Consider the following 20,398-nt stretch of genomic DNA (forward strand, 5'->3'; position numbering starts at 1 on the left):
TGTTCAAGCCTATTCATCTGTGAAAGTTTGAAGCAAATCAGGTTAATGTTATATGGGATGAGTTGGACACACCAGACTGTGGTACGTACGGACAGCAGGAAAAGCTTTATGCCCCCTCCATAAACGTGGAGGTATTAAAAGATTGCCTGAACAAGTTTTCAATTGACGTTGTGAAAACATAGTATTCTGGAAGGAACTAAATTGTTCACCTGCCATCTTACAGTACAGCTGTATTATACCTGTTATTATCAGAATGGTTTGGGGGAAAAAGTAGGTCACTAGGTTGTGTTTGGTCCATAATTGGACACCCGTCAGATAATACACATCAAAACATTCAACTGTAACAATTATGCAAGTTTGTTATTTTCAAGTATTAATGGGCCATGCATTGATAGAAAATTGTTTGTGTGTACTTTACAATTGCCACAAGTTTTCAAATACGCCGTAAAGACAAGTTTCATATTAACATTTTCCTTTTTCGAAACCTGCATCAATTTAATATTTAGCTCATATTAGCTGCCATACACTGTTAAGAGCTTTAAATAGCTTAAATTCAGACGAAAGATATTACTAAATTGAATATAGTGTTTGTAAGAAAGTTTGATTAATCGAATCCATCGTCATCGCCGCATTTTTACGACTGCTACGCTAAAGTCACGGTAAATATTAATTGTACATACATCGTCAAGCTTTTTGTTAACAGCCGGTATGGTGTGATAGTAAAACTTGTTTATTTTCATTGAATTTAAACGTAACTGAAGTAGCGATATATCTGGTATAGGCGGCAGATCATTGCAGTTTCCAATGCTGTTGTTATTCTAGCCTGAAATATTATAGTTTCTTTAATGCTTCGAGAGACTGACGGATAGGGCCAGTCTGTAAATCAAAAGTACACTTTTCAGCCCAGTACTTGTCTTCCAAAAATATAAGGCATGTGTTTCTTCCGTTTACTGTAATACACTATTACCATTAATGTAATATAAGCAAATAACATGGCACAATATAGCGATATTAGGGCGCTATTTCAGAAATAAAGTTTTTGAAAAACAGTACTTCGGAATAACATCGATCAATGTTACTTTTATGGTAATGAATTAAAGACTGGAAAAGTTGTGAAGAGACAAATAGACAGAAAATGTAAGATTATGTGTAAGTAGGTAAAGAGACATACAGACAAGCATGTAGGAAGGTAGAAAGTAAGTAAGTAAGAAAGTATAGTCTTTATTCATACAGGTGGTAAAGAGACAGACAGACAGACAAGCATGTAGGAAGGTAAGTAAGTAAGAAGGTACGTTCTTTATTCATACAGTTGGTAAAGAGACAGGCAGACAGGCATGTAGGAAGGTAAGTAAGTAAGTAAGTAAGAAAGTATGTTCTTAATACATATAGGTGGAAGGTGGGGTAGGCGGCTCATTTAGCTGATGCTAAATATTAAAGTTGACTAAACGAACAAATAAAAGACCATAGTGGGGCACCGCTTTGGAACGACCAGTGCCAAAAACACCGTAAAGATAGTGGGAGCAGTAATGTCGGTCAAGGATAAATGTTATAAAAACAAACCTGCAACAAGGGCAGCACAATTTGTTACCACCATCGAAGACATAACTGAAACGCCAGTTTTGGCATTGTCCGTCCGTTCGTCCGTCAAAAGCCATATCTAAGAAGTGGTTAGGAATCAATATGTGAAGAAGTAACCTCAGCCCCTCCCCCCACCCCCACCACATCCCCCCACATACACCACCCACGTTCCAGATGTCTTACTTGATTGTGCTCTCTTAAGGACATCTGTTCTTTTAAGTACACTTAGTGCCTCCGAAGGCAACACTTTCAGCAACATATAAAATCACCAACTCATATCTTTGGTCATACTGTAGATTTGGCCACCTCCTCGATTTCAGATCTACATACATCGTGTCAGCCAGTTCAATACACAGATCACTTTATTGCCGTTCAACTGTGAGCTTGGACAGGTAAAACTTCTTGCAGTACACAAAGTGATGTGCACTGTAAATATTATGTTCTTCATTTATTAAACTTTTCCAATCCAATATTTCGTTCAAGTTACACTTCAAGCTCACATTTTAAATAACTGAACTACTGATTTTTTTTACCATGAAATTTCTTTAATGTTATATCTAAATAAAGGATCTGTGACTGGAGATATAGGTACATTGCCATCACTCTTTGTCCGAACCCAACTCAACAACTGTTCCCGGTCCGGCGGAACAATATGTTTTCATTTAATTTGATTTGATCTACAATCAGAATTGCCACCTGATCCAAAGTATGGCGAGATTTTGTTGGTATAAAAAGGTGTTAAACTTGATCCGACTATGCATTTTGTACGAATGTTTTTAGAGAGGAATTTTCATAGATCGCCCAGTTTAACAAACTTACTGAATGCCACTAGGCGCGTTTCGTGTCAGTACAGAAATCATGCTGGGCGTATTCTGGTCAATTTCAATGTTTTGCCAAACATTTGAAGTAATAGTAGACCTGTGCGATAAATGACCGCATCAGCCGTGCCTTAGAACTACACATGTAAATAGACATTTCTACGAAATGTTTGTATGAATCATTATATTTGTGTTCATTATAGTACAGTTGAAAGGTGAAAGACAAATTCTCAAAAGGCTGTAAATGGTGTATGTCTTCAATATAATATTGTATTTAAACAAATTCCTTTTAACCGGAGAGGTATTAAAATATCGAAACTGTTTTGTATGTATTTATGTTATAGTGTAATACCCTTGTAGAGAAAATAGATATCTACGGACCACGGGGTGGTGCGTTCGATTCCAAGGCCAGACGTAAATTCTCCGACTATTGGATAAAAGGTATGGTGTCAGAAATCATTCGGCCACCTCTTATGCAAGTGGAGAAGCTGGAAGGTACGCTCAAAGAACAGAGGTTAACTGCATGCTGTTACAAAACTGAAATACTGTTGAAAAACGGAGCTAAACCTAAAACAAACCAACAAACAGAACAGGCGTTTGGCTAAATAAACATCCAGTTCAAATGCACAAGTGAAAATCTTAACCGACAGTACAACATAAAACGGGAAAAAAATTCTGGAGGCCCCCTCAAGTATCATGGAACGGGATAACTAAACTGCAGCCAAATGTCAGTAAACATAGAACCTTTAACGAGGTATAAAATACTCCTCACCTTTAGCAAAGGTCAAGAGTTTAAAATCGTATAATATCCCTGAATAATGAAATATAACATTTATTTAATGTGCATGGAGACTTTTTTACGGCCATCACATGGCGCGAAGAACACAGGTGTAAATATAAATATCAAGAATGGATATTCAACAGACAAAGCAACATTAAAAACGCAGCCGCCAAAAACTGAAACCCGCATCGCGCGGACGCACACACTAATAGCGCTTGCACGCACACACACACGCACGCACGTACGTACGAACGCACAAAGAAAGAGAGATAGAGAGAGAAAGAGCAAACACGACAAAACGAACAAAAAAACGAACACAGTGGGGCACCGCCATGGAACGGACAATGGCGAAAACACCACGTTGGAACTTAAACCGATTTATTGTGCACATAGACTTTAGGATTCCCCTTTTAAATCACTGAGAACATATGTTAATTTTCATGACCTGAATTGGTACTGGTTTCCTTGAAAGTATTGTATAAAGTCTAAATGTGGTTGTAAGTAAACTTTGTAATTTAAAACAAAATTCTTAAATTTAAACCCCCGATTCTTTACAACAAGCAATTATACAACGACAGTATTTTGCAGATAGTTTTAAGATGTGAATCCTCTTTTGTATCATGTTGAATATGTTCATATTAGGTTTTTTGTTGGGTTTGACGTCGCATCGACAAAATTATAGGTTCCAGCTTTGATGGTGGAGGAAGACTCAAGGTGTCTCTCCTTGCATTAATTCATCACGGGCAAGCACCAGGGAAGAACCACCGACCTTCCGTAAACTAGCTTGATGACATGCAGAATTGAATGCAACGAGTGAGGCTCGAACCCAAATCGATGAGGGGTGTGTGATTTGAAGTCAGTGACCTAAACCACTCGGCTCCCTAGCCCCCCCCCCCCCCCTCCCCCCACGTGGTTTTTTACCAGATTTTCGTCCAAGTTTGAATTAATACACGACAGGCCAGAATCATCTGTTTCCAACAGGTGACCTTTCTGTTGAATTAAGTATACGTAGTTTTATTGATATTTAACTGTATGTGTTTAGGCGTCATTTGTTTAAGATAGACAAGGGTGTTCTTAAATTTGTTTTCAAAGGTTAATTAAGGGTTTAAATAAAATGATTAGTAAAGGGCCTAATATAGATTCCTGCTGAAAACCGAATGCTGTCACATTTTCTTTTCCTGACAACGAGTGATTATTTTTACAATTTGATTGCGATTTGACAGCGGTTTTTTTAAATTTAAACACTTCCAACTTTAGATCAACCAAATTAAATTCCTATCTAAAATTAATTATCACAGCTTCTACAAAATAACCATTTTTAGTAAATTGGGTATAAAAAGAAGTTAAACAGAAGTGAAAATTGGAACAGGAGGAAAAAAAGACTGTTGTCATAGACTGCGATAACATAGCTAGTGTCAATGTGTGTGTCAGCAAACATCATGGACTTTATTCTATACAACAGTGGTAGTTATTCTAAACAGCATAATACCGCATGTACTTTGTAAATGAGCAAGGCAGAAATTGTATATTTCTTATACCTGAGCATTACAGTCATACTACTAGTATTGTATTACCTGCTGAAGTGGTGTTTATTATCTCAGTGTACACATCATATTTGAACCATTAAAAAAATAAAACAAAAGAATGAATGGTCAAAATGATTATGATATGCGGTTACTATCAATTAAAAGCCTTTAAAACAGCAGTTTACTAAACAGAAGACAGTTATTAAACTTATAACAGAGATGCAAAAGTTCTACTTGCAACTTTTGAAGCGCTGAATCTATATCAGAAGAAAAATGGTGCATGCTTGATGCAAGGTAAGTATTTTCAGCAAAACAAACACTGTAAAATCAGCTACACACTGGTACCCCAAATTGTTGTGGTGGTTTATGACATATGAAAAATAAGGACAATAGCTCTTCAGAGCGAAACAAATGAAAACTATTTGACTCCGCTGCTATGCGACTACCATTTCTTCGCGCCATTTACCTATTTAGTGTAAGCATATTTCATAACTATACGTCATGTGTCCTCTTTCTAGACATTGGCTTGTTAAAAATTCATAAGCATACGGCGTAGCCTTTTTATTGTTGAAGACAGTTGACTGTTAAAGAGGATAACCACAAATAATGGAGAAAACATTGTTGACAGGTGTCAAGGTGTTCTTCTTTAACATAAGCATAATCAGTCCATATTTTGCCCCTTTCCACGCCTCCACCTAACGTAAGCCTAAGACCGAAATACATGTATATTGATTTTTTACAGAACAAGCAGTGCATAAAGGGTGACAGCATATTTCGTTCTTCTGTATGTGTTCTAGATTTTACTGAGACTCGTTGCCCAATTAGCTACATTTACATAATGAAGAATACGAAATTGCAAAACGGGACTACGTGGCAATACGGAAATTGTCAAGTGTCATAATAGGTCAACTTTCTTAAAGCCATCTAGCTGTACGGAAGTGCAGCAAAAGACAAAGTTAATATAAGTTCCGAAATTCTGAGGATTCAGATTGTGAATACATCGAGATAATTTATGAAGAAGAAGTAAATAAGTCTGGTACTATTTGCACAGTTCAGAAAGGATGTAAAATCAACTTTTCATGTCGAGAAATATTTCGGTCACAGGAAACAAACTCATATTTTAAAACAGAAAAAAGAGAAAGTGAAAACAAATGCTACTATCAGATGAATGTCAAATGCACCTCAATCGGTCACATGCTTTCTGATGAAGAAAGTCATGGTACTTCTGGTGTTACTAAATCAACAATAAAAATAAAACAGTGGGAAAAGGCAAGAGAAGAAACGAGACTGCCAAATTGCAAAAAATCATCCGGGGTAATTTTGATAAGTTTGACTGTCATCTTGGTTTCATGTATTTCTGTCGCAGAGTTGCGAAATTTTTCTTGACTTCCAGTTTAGAGCATTATTATTTAATCTTACGTTTCTTTCATTTTTTAATCATTATGGTACTTCAAAGTAAAAAGTCATGTTACAGATATAATTACATGTAGTGAAGAAAGCCTAGATAGCATAGAATTTGCAATTCAACCTGACAAAGAAAAGGACGATCTGTACAGTAATTTTTATGAGAGAAACTCCAGTGAAGAGGAGGATGATGAGGATGTGAACAGAAATGCTAGAGATGATGATGATGATGTCATTATTAATGACGCCTGGCTCAAACCCCGTACCCTTACAACAACAGTTGAAGTGTGGACGAGAACGGGACTAAGATATACAACATACAGAAATGAAAGACACATCTACAGTCGAGTAGAATATGAGGACGATTTGTGGACATATGACATGAAAAATTAAACATAAAAATGTGATCAAAACCTATGGAATTACAAATAAACAGCTGGATATAAGTAAGTGTAGCAGTATACACAAATTGTACCTTTAAAGTTTTTTTTGTTGTTTTATGAGGCGGAGTGTCGCAGAGTTGCGAAATATTTCTTGACTTCCAGTTTAGAGCGTTATTATTTAATCTTACGTTTCTTTCATTTTTTAATCATTATGGTACTTCAAAGTGAAAAGTCATGTTACAAGTATCAGAATGCATGAACGAAATAGAGTTGTATACTGGAAAGATATGCATCCAGTCTGATAGGATAGCCTATGCTATTGGTGATGAGGACGAGACTTCTATTCAGTCCATAATCACTGAGGATTCACATTCATATTACGGAGCAATGACGATATTATATAAGCTGAAAAGCTTTGACTGTGTTTTAAAGGAAGCATGAAAGGAAAAAAGTCGTGAAGTAAAGAAGGAGGAAAGTGCAGTAACATCAACTCTAACCGATGAATTGAATAAAGTATTTGAGCATCAGTTCAAGCTACAAAGGATTTTCTAGACAGCCAAAAGACCAAGGATAATGCTTCATCTACAGCAGTGAAACTGCCAAAATGGGATATGAATTCATTTAACGGGGATAAGTTTTACTACACCGAGTTCTGGAGTTCATTCACAACTGCAGTACACAGTAATGACAAATTATCTTGAGTTAAAAAGTTCAATCACTTAAGGAGTAAGCTGACAGGAGAAGCACGTAGGGCTGTAGGTGGACTTTCTTCAACAAATGAAAATTACGCAATTGCTATTGGTATTTTGAAGGAACGCTTCGGAGACCAACATGAGATAATAGATCTTCATTGCAAACAGATTATGGACTTACCTCCTACTAAGAACACAATGGTAAGTATCAGATTCTTCTTGTCGAGAAAAATTTGAGGAGCCTGCAAGTATTACATCAGGATACGGAGCAAAAGGTTTTTGTTTCTATTATGAAAAGGGAGTTGCCATCAGACGTGTTACTCCAACTTGAGATTCTTAAAGGAGCTGGACAAAAATGGACTGTGAAGAAACTTAGAACGCTGTTGAGTCAATTCATTGCAGCTAAGGAAGCGTCTGAAAAGGAATGTTCGGTGGATCGAAAAAGTGATACACGCAATGGACACAGCAGAAATACCCTGCAAAGTTCTAGTTATCTACATAGAAAAGGCGGAATGTCTGTAGCAACAGGAACCTCTAACGGATACTTTATTCGAACAGGAGCTTCTTCGGGAGCATTGTTGAGTAATGAAAAACAGAAAGAACAAAGGAGTGCAAAACGGGTGAAATGCAGGTATTGCGATAAAACTCACTGGAGCGATGAATGAGATGTTTTTAAAACAGTGGAAGAACGAAAACCCAAAATTAAAGGGAGTTGTTACAAGTGCCTAAAGGAAGGACATATTTCTAGTGAGTGTAAGTCTTCAAGGACTTGTGTATACTGTATTTTTGTACCGAGGATACCAGAGGAGATGATTCTCAGCCTAGTGATAGGACTGGAGAAGGAAGTGGACTGCTTTCTTATGATTAAAGTGTTCTTATGCAAACAGCAACTACAGAGGTAAAATCATTTAAAAGAGATAGAAGTGAAAAGGTAAGATTGTTGTTAGATTCAGGCTCTCATAGGACATACTTGACAGAGGATCTTGCCAAACGACTTGGGCTCAAAGGAGAATCAGAACAGGAAATTCAATTGGTTACATTCGAAAGTGCAAACACTACGATTATAAAGACAAAAACTACAAGGCTTCAGCTAACTAGAATGTGTCTGTAGGACACAGGGTGTGCCCCCACTGGTACATTTGTCACAAATAAGGTGCAATAATTCAAATGTTTGCAGTCTTAATGGGGTATAGCCTCAACAAACATTTTATGAAAAGGATTCATTATTCTAGGCCCTATACGTTTTGAGCTATGACATCACAAATAAAAAATCCTCTATTTTGGCTATTTCAAGGGCTGTAATAAGAGCTAAGATTCTCAAGAAGGATGCTAAGTGTGCAAGGTCACATCACGTTAAAGACTCCAGCAAGGTTTCCTGAATTAACATCTAATACTTTTTGAGTGAGGCACATAATTAGGTGAAAAAGTGCATTATTTTATTATTTCAGGGGCCATGACTCTAAAAATATGGGGCGGACCCAAATGAAAAATAAGAGGTGCGCAAGTTTATATCATGATTAACACTCATGCAATGTTTCATGAATCTATATCAAATACTTTTTGAGCTAGTTGTGTCAAATATGAAAATGTGCAATGTTGACTATTTCACGGGTCATTATTCTGAAAATAGGGGGCGGAGCCAGATGAAAAATAGGAGGTGCGCAAGTTCATATCATGATAAAGACTCTTGCAAGGTTTCATGAATCTATATCAAATACTTTCTGAGCTAGGCGTGTCACAAGGTAAAAATGTGCATTTTTGACTATTTCAGGGGCCATAACTCTAAAAATAGTGGGCAGAGCCAGACGAAAAATAGGAGGTGCGTAAGTTCATATCATGATAAAGACTCTTGCAAGGTTTCATCAATTTATATCAAATACTTTTTGAGCCAGGCGCGTCACGAACTTCGGACGCACGGATGCACGGACGGAGGGACGACGGAAGGTAGGACGGACGGACGGAATGACGGACGGACGGACAACGCCAAAACTATATCCCTCCGACTTTCGTCGTGGGATAACAAAACTTGAAGCAGATGTTCCTCTATAAGAAAAATGCAATTACATACTTTTTTCAAAAGAAAATTGGCCCATTTACTGTGCAGCAGGCAATATGACACAATCAATAATCAATATATAAAGAGATAGGTCCTGATTATTACTCTGCATAGGGATTTTTCTAAGACATCAAAAATCTGTTTGGAGCCAGTAGTGATCTTGCAATTCCCTACAGGAACTTGCAAAGAATAGAATTTCAGTGATTTTACATCAAGAAGTCTGAAAACATATGAAATGCTATGAACTTACACAAATTACAAGACAGATCGCTCAGATCAAATCAGTTATACTCAAAATGTTATAGAACGTCATATAATAAAGAACTGGTTTGTAGATTTGACATATGCAACAGTGCCGACATGACTTTTTAAGAAATTCATGGAGGAACTGTAAACATTTCGAACATAATTTATAAATACATGCCATGAATTTAGGTAATGTACCAAATATGTTTAAGAATGTGCGAATAAGATCATAGTCTAGAACCAACATTCACAAAAGCAACATGCTTGTATCCCGTCTCCCACTCGTTTTAAAGGTTTTGGAGACGGTAGTCGATATAAAGTCATAGCACACCATCTAGAAAAGATTTAACTTCTTGAGGGACTGTAGTCTGCATACTGAAATGTTTATTCAACTGAAATCGCGCTAATGAAAGTTCAGGCTGACCTGACAAGTTCCAGAACGACATTATTCAGTCTCTTGACCACACTATGACCATGCTACAATTCTCAAGCTACTTTACCATCACTAGTGACAATCAGACTCTATTACACGGACTTGAGTACCATTTCAAAGGTCGTATGTCATCTTTCTAGTAAGCAATCGCTATCAAACGGAGTGCATTGATGGTAAGTTATCGACGCCTATGTTGAAGAAATACAGTGTACCAACGGGTAAATACTAGATCCAAAAAGTTAATATACTTAATATATTGGTCGTTGGTGCAAAAAGGAGATGCTATGGAATGATTCATTTTTACTAAACCAAAGTTTTTCTGTTTTACTTGTCTTTTAAGCCTACAAAAGCTATAGTTAGGTATCGCCCCATATTGTAACATGCTCAAACTCAAAATGCTGATAAAACAGAAATAATAATGTTGACATCTAAGCATTATTCCAGTTACAATGATAACATTTCAAGGAAGGCCAGTGACTCTGCCACTAAGTATATAAGACTTTAACATGGACATGCACAACAACTCAACATGGCAAAATTCAGCCACTATAGATAAACTCTTCATGGTGGGAAGTCTTATCCAACAGAAACAGCCAGAAACAAACATAAACGAATATTTACCTGTAAAGCATCTGTTCCTGAAAATAGTTTATAAGATTTATATATTTAAATGTAAATAAAAGGTCCTTATACTTAAATTTTTAAAGTCGTTAAGTATCTCTATGTACCCAGCGCAGCATCATGATATACTACGTCATACTTCTTATAATAGTTCAAAACAATTAAATGTTTTTAACAAATTTATAAGATTAATTAGAAAAAGTAAGCAAAATTTCTTTTCAAATGCTATAAATAACAATAAGGACAACTCATACCTTTGGAAACATATTAATGATATCAATGGAAAAGGCAGTCAAAATTCCACTCCACAAAGTATCGATATTGATGGGTGCACGATTGAAGATCTAGAAAGTATTATCAGCACTTTCAACAACTTCTTTACTAATATAAGCTCAAACATAATTGAAAAACACATTCTGATAACCGAAATTTTGAAAAACTCTCTCAATTTGTAGAAGATAAAGTTCCACCGAATATAAAATTTCTGATACCACTTGTTAAGGAAATTGACGTTTTAAAACAGATCAGTGATCTAGACTCGAAGAAAGCAACGGGTACTCAGCCAAAATTACTTATTATAATAAATTAGCATCAAACGTCATATTAAAAATTTAGTTCAAGAATGGTTCCTCAAGGCTGTGTATTAGGACCTGAACTTTTCTTACTTTTTATAAATGACTTTCCACTTTTTATGAATAGTTGTGATACAGATATGTTTCCTGATGACACAACGATACACACCCATAATAAAGACCATAAGGTTGTCGCAACAAACTTATAGAATAGTGCATATGAATTCAATAAATGGTGCAGTCAAAACAATATGGTGGTAACTGTAGAAAAATCTTCAGTCATGAGTTTAGGTACTGTACGAAAAAACACAATAACACCACAGATTGATATTTCATATGAGGATAAAATATTACCTCATGTAGAAACTCAGAAATTGTTAGGAATCTATATTGATAACAACTTAACTTGGAATAAACAGATAGATCAACTGTGCATCAATGTTTCACGTAAGATAACATTACTCAAATTACTCTCTAAATATGTTCCAAGAGAATCTTAACTGTACATTATAATTCATACATTCTTCCTCTATTTGATTATGGTTGTGTCATTTGGGGTGGTACTTCTGCCTACAACATAGACAGACTGTCCAAACTTCAAAAAACGTGCTGCTATGATAATCCTGAAAGCTGACATTATGGCACCCTCGGCGGACATGTTCAGGGACTTGGGGTGGCTGTCAATCACTAAACGAGTGACCTATCAAACATGTCTTTCACTAGATAATATGACACCGAAATACATTTATAAATTGATCACAAATGTTTCTTATTCTAACATTTTAACAATAGAACCTTAAGATCGGTCACAAATGAACATCTCAAAGTTTTTAGATCTAAAACAGCATTATATGATAGGTCATTCTCGGCTGGTGGGTCTAGGAGGTGGAATGGACTCCCCTACAAAATCAGAAATCGCGAAACTCGAAGTCAGTTTAAAAACACCTTAAATTGTATCTTTTAAATGAAACGTTGTAAACAATCTCGCTTTTATTCAATTAATTCAAACTTAATTTACATGTTTTCTATACGTGCTGGTGCAGGCCCCATGGGTATTGTAACATCGTGGGGTAGTGTGTAGTGTTGTTTCTTTTTTAAAAAGTAATAAGTGATGGCACCATTAACCATGGGGTTTGAACCTCTATATGCAGCCCGTCTTGGCGTACCATGTAAGGCTTTCAGCACTGGTATTGGCAATAGGGGCAAGATAGCCTTAGGGGGAAGGGTGCTATTGGAGATATCGACTCGAAAAAAAAAAAAAACAAAAAAAAACCCCACGAATTTCTAAGTTAAAAAGGGATATAAATCTGTCAAAAATGAAGGAAAATATTTATGAGGATTGACGGTCTTGGTGTAGGTGTTGATAATAATGAAGTTTTCCAATCTTTGATAGTATCCGAAATAATGGACCCTAGATAAAATTTCAACGAAATTGTTTAAGTTAAAAGAATGTGACCTATGGTAAGTATAGTCTAACCATAGTTTACAATAATCATCGTGAGCTAAAAACAAATGAAAGTAATCTGACATAATTAGTTCAGAGGTTTCTAGCTTGATCACCTGAGTAGTCTGATGACACTGGTGAAATTTCAAATCAGTCTTTCTGAAGTTACTGAAAAACATCCATTCAAATTCAATAATAAATGGAGGTTATTTGTCACAAGTTCACTCCGGAGTTGTCTTCCCTGATTGTCTGGGTCCACTTGATCACATAAATGAAATTTGGAACCGATCATGCAAGTGGTTTCTTTAATCAAAGAAAAAGGGAGATAATTGAAATAAAATCAGTCCAGAGTTATCTACCCTGATATTTATGACAACCTGAAAACATAAAATTGAACTTTCAAATCATTCACATACACATGATTAGGACTGGTGAAGAATGAAAACTGCAAAAAAATGTGACATATATATTTTTTTTTGTAAATCAAAGGCACATTACTTTGGTCCTACTATACTGATTTAGCTCTTGGAAATCATCCAGGATCTTTTAATTATACACATTCTGTGTAAATATTTTTTGGATTTTGGATTGGTGAAGAAATGAAGTTGCTTGAGTGTAAACAAGAGAACTATAGCAATTTCTGTAAAATCAAGGGTGAGTAACTCTAGTCCTAATGGTCATATTTCACTTATAATCGAATTCACCTGAGATCTTATGCTCATACGCATTCTTTATCAATATTATTTGGATAACTGAAGGAATGAAGCTGTTATAGCGTAAACAAGGTAAAATACAGGGACTTTTGCAAAATCAGGGGTCCATAACTCTGGTCCTACTTGTCTGATTCTGTTCAAAATTGAACTCAACTTATGGCAATACATATACTATGTAAATATTATTTGGATTGGTAAAGAAATGAAGATGCTAGAGTGTAAACAAGGCGAAATATAGCAAATTTTGTCAATCAAGGGCATATAAATCTTCTCCTACCAGCCCGAATTCGCTAATTAACTCATCTGAGAGCTTGGAATCATACACATTCTGTGAAAATATGATAAGGATTGGTGAAGAAATGAAGATGCTAGAATGTAAAGAATGTGAAATCTAGCAAATATTGTCAATCAAGGGCACATAACTCTGGTCATACTAACCCATAATCAAATTCATCCTATGTCTTGTAACCAAAAACATTGTGACCAAATTTGATTAAGATTGCTTTAAAATTGCTGATGCCAGAGTGTAAACAAACTAAATGTGAACGTCCAGACGACGGACGGACGGACGACGGACATTAATCGATCCCAATAGCTCACTATGATGATCTAAAAAGGAATATAGTAGTCCGAGTGAAATTGCTTCATGCATACCATGTATTTGATATTTTGCCCAAAATGTCGTATTTTATATCCATGTTTTATTAAAACAAACGAATCATTAAAATAAAAAAAGAAAAGACAGAAACAAAGAAAACGCATTTAAACTTGTTACCAAATACCAAAAGCATGCATATCCCTATTCCTGACAACATTTCTTTTGCTTTAGTGTTTGTGTTGTTGAATAAGTTAAAAGTGCTGTTTGCTACGTTGCTTTAAAAATTGTTTTTGTTTTGTTTAATTAAAGGCAGCGGCTAGAACCCCGGAACCGGTGCCCTAGACAGCGAACTTATTTGTCCATAATCGGTGCCCTAGTCAGCGGAGTTACTCGTCCAAAGTCGGTTCTCTAGCCAAAGTATACGTGCATAGGTTAGGGATTCGGATTTTTTTCTATGCATAAAGCTGCCGAAATTCACATTGTTGTACCCCCCGACAACAAAGTTGTAAGGGGGGGGGGGGGGGTATACTGGTTTCAGGTTGTCTGTCTGTATGTCTGTCCGTGTGTCCGTCTGTCTGTCTGTCCGTCTGTCCGTAGACGCAGTCTTGTGCGCACCATCTCTCCTTATCCCCTTGACAGAATTTAATGAAACTTCACACAAGTGATCAGTACCAACACTAGTTGTGCATGGAGCATGTTAGGTTCTTTTAGATAAAAAATTTGCAGAGTTAGCGGACTTTGTTTTTTTTGTTACTATACTATATACATAGACACAATCTTGTGCGCACCATCTCTCCTCATCCCCTTGACACAATTTAATGAAACTTCACACAAGTCGTCAGTACCAACAGTAGTTGTGCATGGGGCATGTTAGGTTCTTTTAGAAAAAAAAAATTGCAGAGTTATGGGACTTTGTATTTTTGTTACTATACTACATACATAGACACAATCTTGTGCGCACCATCTCTCCTCATCCCCTTGACACAATTTAATGAAACTTCACACAAGTGATCAGTAACAACAGTAGTTGTGCATGGGGCATGTTAGGTTCTTTCAGAAAAAAGATTTGCAGAGTTATGGGACTTTGTTTTTTTGTTACTATACTATATACATAGACACAATCTTGTGCGCACCATCTCTTCTCATCCCCTTGACACAATTTAATGAAACTTCACACAAGTGATCAGTAACAACAGTAGTTGTGTATGGGGCATGTTAGGTTCTTTCAGCGACAAAAATTGCTCAGTTATGGGACTTTGTTTCTTGTTAACGTACTATGTACATACAGTCTGCATATGCAATCTTGTGCGTGCCTAATCTACCAAACCCTTACACACAATTTAATGAAACTTCACACAAGTGATCAGTACCAACCCTAGTTGTGCAAGGTGCATGTTAGATTCTTTTAGATAAATATTCTGCATAGTTATGGGACTTTGTTTTTTTGTTATATACTGTATACATACAGTCTATATACATACAGTCCACATAACACATGTTCTATGGTAGACCGAAATTGTAGGTCACAGACCAACTACTTTGAAAATATACACTAGAGCTTAACATGTGAGTTAAGAAAGTATTTTAATAGTATAAAGTTAAAGTGGGACAAACTTTTTTTTCTGTAAATGTATCCTATCAATGCAGTGATGTTTGTTTCTTATGAATTTTAATGTTACTAGTTTATATTATTCTAATATGGAGAGCAGTATGCGGTGAGTGTGCTTTAGGGGACACAGTAAACGCAAGGGCATGACTTGCTGAAATGATAAAATCAATTATGATAGTAACATGCATGATATACTTACCAAAAGAAACAACGTGAATTTCGGCTGATTAATGCATAGAAATAAAATTCCGGTTCCCTAGCCTATTCACGTACTTGGGTTAGAGAACCTATTCCGGACGAACAACTTCGCTGTCTAGGGAACCGGTTCCAGTTCTCTAGCCACTGCCTTAATTAAAATCGATACGTTTCAGATGTGACAAACGTTGCAATTGTTACAAACTAGATAAAATCGAAGTCTACCTTCCAAATGTAGTCGTCGTCTTGGCATTTTGCAACAGATTATAGCGAATCTGTGCACGTGTTTTATCAGTTATCTCTCTGTGTTTCGTCGGACGCCGGGACTGATGGCTTATCCACCTTCTGTCAATCTGTCAGCTAGTCATATCATAAAAATAGATTCCTGTGATAACTTTTTTCATCTTAAAACATGATGCGTTCTATAAAAGACGACATGTCCTCTGCGAACTTCAAAAATGTACGACAGGTAGGGCTTACCACCAACGATTAGCGAATGGAATTTTGGTAAAGAAATTTGGCGTCGGCTGCGTGATAGGCAACTGAGAGTAGACATTTTTATCATGATCAGAACAGCGGGGATGTGTAGACTTGCATGTTAACTATGTAAATAGTTACTATTTACTAATAAGATTTTAAAGTTATTGTGGCAATTGTTTTCACAAAAGATACATTTTTTCAGTTTTACACAAGTTTACCTGCTTTCTTCTCATGGCTATAAAAATTTACAAGACAAATATACAAAAGGCGAACTAAATTTTAGATTTTCATAAATGCTTGGGTATACAGATTATATATAAAAGCAAAATGGTTGGGCCGCAAATTTTAACAGCATTAGAGGGCTGGCACTTCACTTATTGTCATACTAAGAATAACAAGATGAACATTATTTTCTTTGTATTTTCGTAACATTTAGACAAATGAAAATAAACAGTATTGGAAAATAAATATTGTTTAAACCAAACAAAAAAGAGAATATTTGATTTATTAATGAAAGTCAGAAATAAACTAGAGGAAAAATAAAATAAAGATATGGAAAATTATACAATAAAGAAGAAATATTTGTTTTGGAAAAGACAGAAGAAAGAAAAAATCCCTGCGTTGATATTTCCTGCCCATGAGCCCTATCGCAAACACCAAACATACATCTAAGACAGCAATTATTGAACACGTATTTTGATTTAAATTTAGAACATACCAATCCTTTTCGAGCGTTCTTGTCGATTTGATAAAACAGTGAACATGTTAAAAGAGCTTTTTATTGTCTTCTTCACTTATAGGTTTATTCCAAAGAGTAGTTTGTTACGAACTGTGTCTGGAAAGCTATCGCTCAAGTAACTAGGTTATTCAAAATGATTGTATCTATAAATTAAAATTACTTTTTGCATTTTCCTTCTGTCTGACAATGATACCCATCCAATTTCGCGAAGAAATTTATCAACCCCATTTAACAGTAGCTACAAACTTACCACTGAAACTAGGAGAGTTTTGTCCCTTAGACAATCTAAAACACAAACAGATTTTCTCTAAATTTCCCACATTTAAAAATACATTATCATGGTGCTCCTAACAATGTTTTGTTATAAAAATAACAAAGTGAAAGAGTAATATACTTGTACCTGATAAATTCATGATTATACTTATATTGTAATTACTAAAATTTACATCGTTGTCTCAATGTTTTTTTTGTTTGTTTTTTTATGTCAAATCATGAAATGTGTTTGTCATAGTTTGTACAGTGCCTATTTACTAATCGATTTTTTATTGCTAAACAAGTTGAATTGAAATAACTCCAGATAAATAGAGAAAATTTATACATTTTTTACTTTGACAGCTTGACTTACATTCTGTCAAAAGATAGTTTTATTAAGTACGGTCAAGTCAAAAATAGTAAATAAATAGGAATAAAAACAAAAAATTAAATTATATTAAGAAGTGAATTGCAAGACTGTAAATTTTGTCATGCATTTCATTGTGATGGTTATGGAGGGTGGTTAATTGTATAATTAAGGGTGGATCAAATGTGGAGTTTAAAATTTGACAATATAGCATCATATTTAGTGCTTATCGGGAACAAGTAATTATTAAAACACTTCTTATCTAACGGGATACCTCTTACAACAAAGCATGTGTATTTTCATAGAACTATTTGGGTTTCAGTAAAATCGGCCGAAAACCTAACGCAACGCAGTTTCGAGTGGATCGCTGCACAACGCAATCAAGTGGATACCGTTCTGTGTCATACTTGCCGGGCCTTATCTCTCATATGATCTACGTTAACATATTGTTTACCTTTAACGCACATTTAATTTCATGCAATTCTGGTCGTTTTCCCTTTTAAAATTAAGTTTTCCGTTCCTAGCATTGCGTATGGCGTTATCTGGAACACTTTCATGTGCCCCAAGTTTGTTAATTTGAGATAGTAAAGAAAAAACAGTGCTATAAAAGCACGAAGTTCAACGAGTTTTCATTTTCCTTGGAATGATTCTTCTCCTTGATATCAGATTATAAGATAATTTTACTGATCTTAGGTGCAAATGGAAATATCCGGCTTGGGATTACTGTTTAGATGGTAACGATGCTCTGCAGAATTAACGCAGATTCTAACACGACTCGTTCGAATGTCCTATTAAACAAAGAAGGATGAAAACTGTGTGTTATTTTAGAACAATTCACTGTTCTGATGTCAAAATTATTATGTCATAGCGTCAAACGGCCTAACGACGCGCTTGAAAACAAACAAGCAGAAAACAGGCAAATATTTAATAGATGTCGTCATGGATGTTATTTAAAATCCTTGATAAAGTGGCCATTTGTATTAGTGATTTGCTTTTGAATAAAATCATTGTTTGGAGTTCAGATGCGTATAATTATATCATCTGATCTCAAAACAATGATTCTATTCAGCAACATATCACTGAATGAGATATATTATTTCTTAAACAATTACCCGAGTGCCGGATATTGCAATCCGTGATTAATTCCTTTGATTTTGTATGCCGTACTCTTCAGAAAACCTAAAGGAATATAAAATAAAACGAATGTGTTTCTTTTAGGTATAAGTCGTACATTACTTAAGTAGCATATTTTCATTCATGAGTCATCTTACACGTCGGGTGTAAGACGAGTTTTTCCAGCATCGACGAAAACATTGGAACATTCTGTATAGATTTTATTTTTAAGCCATGTCAAACAAGGCATATCACAGATATTTACAAAGAGACGTTATGACATAAGCTGCACCACGAGAAAACAACCTTAGTGCATAAGTGGAACAACAACAGCATCTACATTTATATATTAAGTAGCTTTTGGATATAAGCATGCTGTTAGGTCTACAAAAATGTTTTGCGTGCTTTGCTCGTTCAAATTACAGAGCTACAAATGGTAGTTCGGTAGTAATTGTAAAATATTCAATACACTTTCGTATGTTAACATGTTCTTAAATACTTTCTTATCTCTTTATATTCACACAAATACTGGTTCAGTCAATCATAGATGAAGTACAAATGCATATGATTGTTTCTACGCCGTAAATACTTTATGAAAGAGTGTACTTACTTCATTCAAAATAATTGTCAATTTCGATAAAAAAAAAAAATATGGTCGATCCCATGTTATTTACGCTCAAGCTATTATCAGAATCTTATTATTCTTATTCCAGACCTTTATCTTAGCTTTAAATAAATCTGTCTGGGTAGATGACACTATAATGACTGCTTTAAATAACAGAGTATTTACTTAATGTACCTGTTTTAGGAAAACTACATAAAAGTACATCTCCGTCTTTATACTGGAAATTCTTAACATAAGAAAGTCTCTTCCTAGCCCCTATTTCCAAAATAGTTATAGGACAACTTTGTACTGCTCTCCATATTCATCTTTAAGAACAACGCCTTCAGCGCCTTCTGTCTGATTCTTTAAAATAAACAAATTGCAAATCACTTGTTTTAGTTTTTCGTTGTTGTTTTTCGTTTGCATTTAACATTAGATTTAGTGTGTTTTAATACATCAGTTGTAGTTTTTTCATTTTAGCAAATATTGGTTTATACAAAGTTTGATAATGAACAGTATTATAATAATGCAATAGTTCGACAAATGTCCTGTTTAAGTCTCGCAGTTGCAACGACGTAACTGTACCAAAATGAGACAAGTTGACCAGTATGAAAAATGATGACTGACAAACTTGCATATTGTAGAGTTTATTTTACTATATTGACTTTTTTATTTCTTGTTGACGTATTGTGAAAACATAACAACATTCTATACTGGAATCCGACTCCATGCTTTACAGAGCTCTCCATTTTTTGGAAATTAAAATGTTCTGCCCTTGACATAATAAAAAGTCCATGGTAAATCATTGCAATTATAAAAAGAATAAATAAGGAAAATGCACAATATGCCACAGCAAAGGTACAATATATCAACTGCCTCAATTTTATATAATGATCATCATGGTTATCATTCTTAATCTGTTTTATCGATATATTATCATTATTATTATCATTTACTTTTCTTATCATTATTTTTACTTTACCAAAGACCAATTCAATGTAAACACGTGTACATGTAGTCATGTAATGAACACCACAGATAGTGACAAGCTTAAATAAATAATTACAATTTATTACATGTGTGTTAGTGAATAATCGAAATGTTAGAGTAAGATGTCTAGTAAGAAACTATAAAATGGACAAATTCATTCAAAACCAAAAATGAAAAGAAAATT

The sequence above is a fragment of the Mercenaria mercenaria genome, chromosome 15 (assembly GCF_021730395.1).
Source record: "Mercenaria mercenaria strain notata chromosome 15, MADL_Memer_1, whole genome shotgun sequence".
Classification (NCBI taxonomy): Eukaryota; Metazoa; Mollusca; class Bivalvia; order Venerida; family Veneridae; genus Mercenaria; species Mercenaria mercenaria.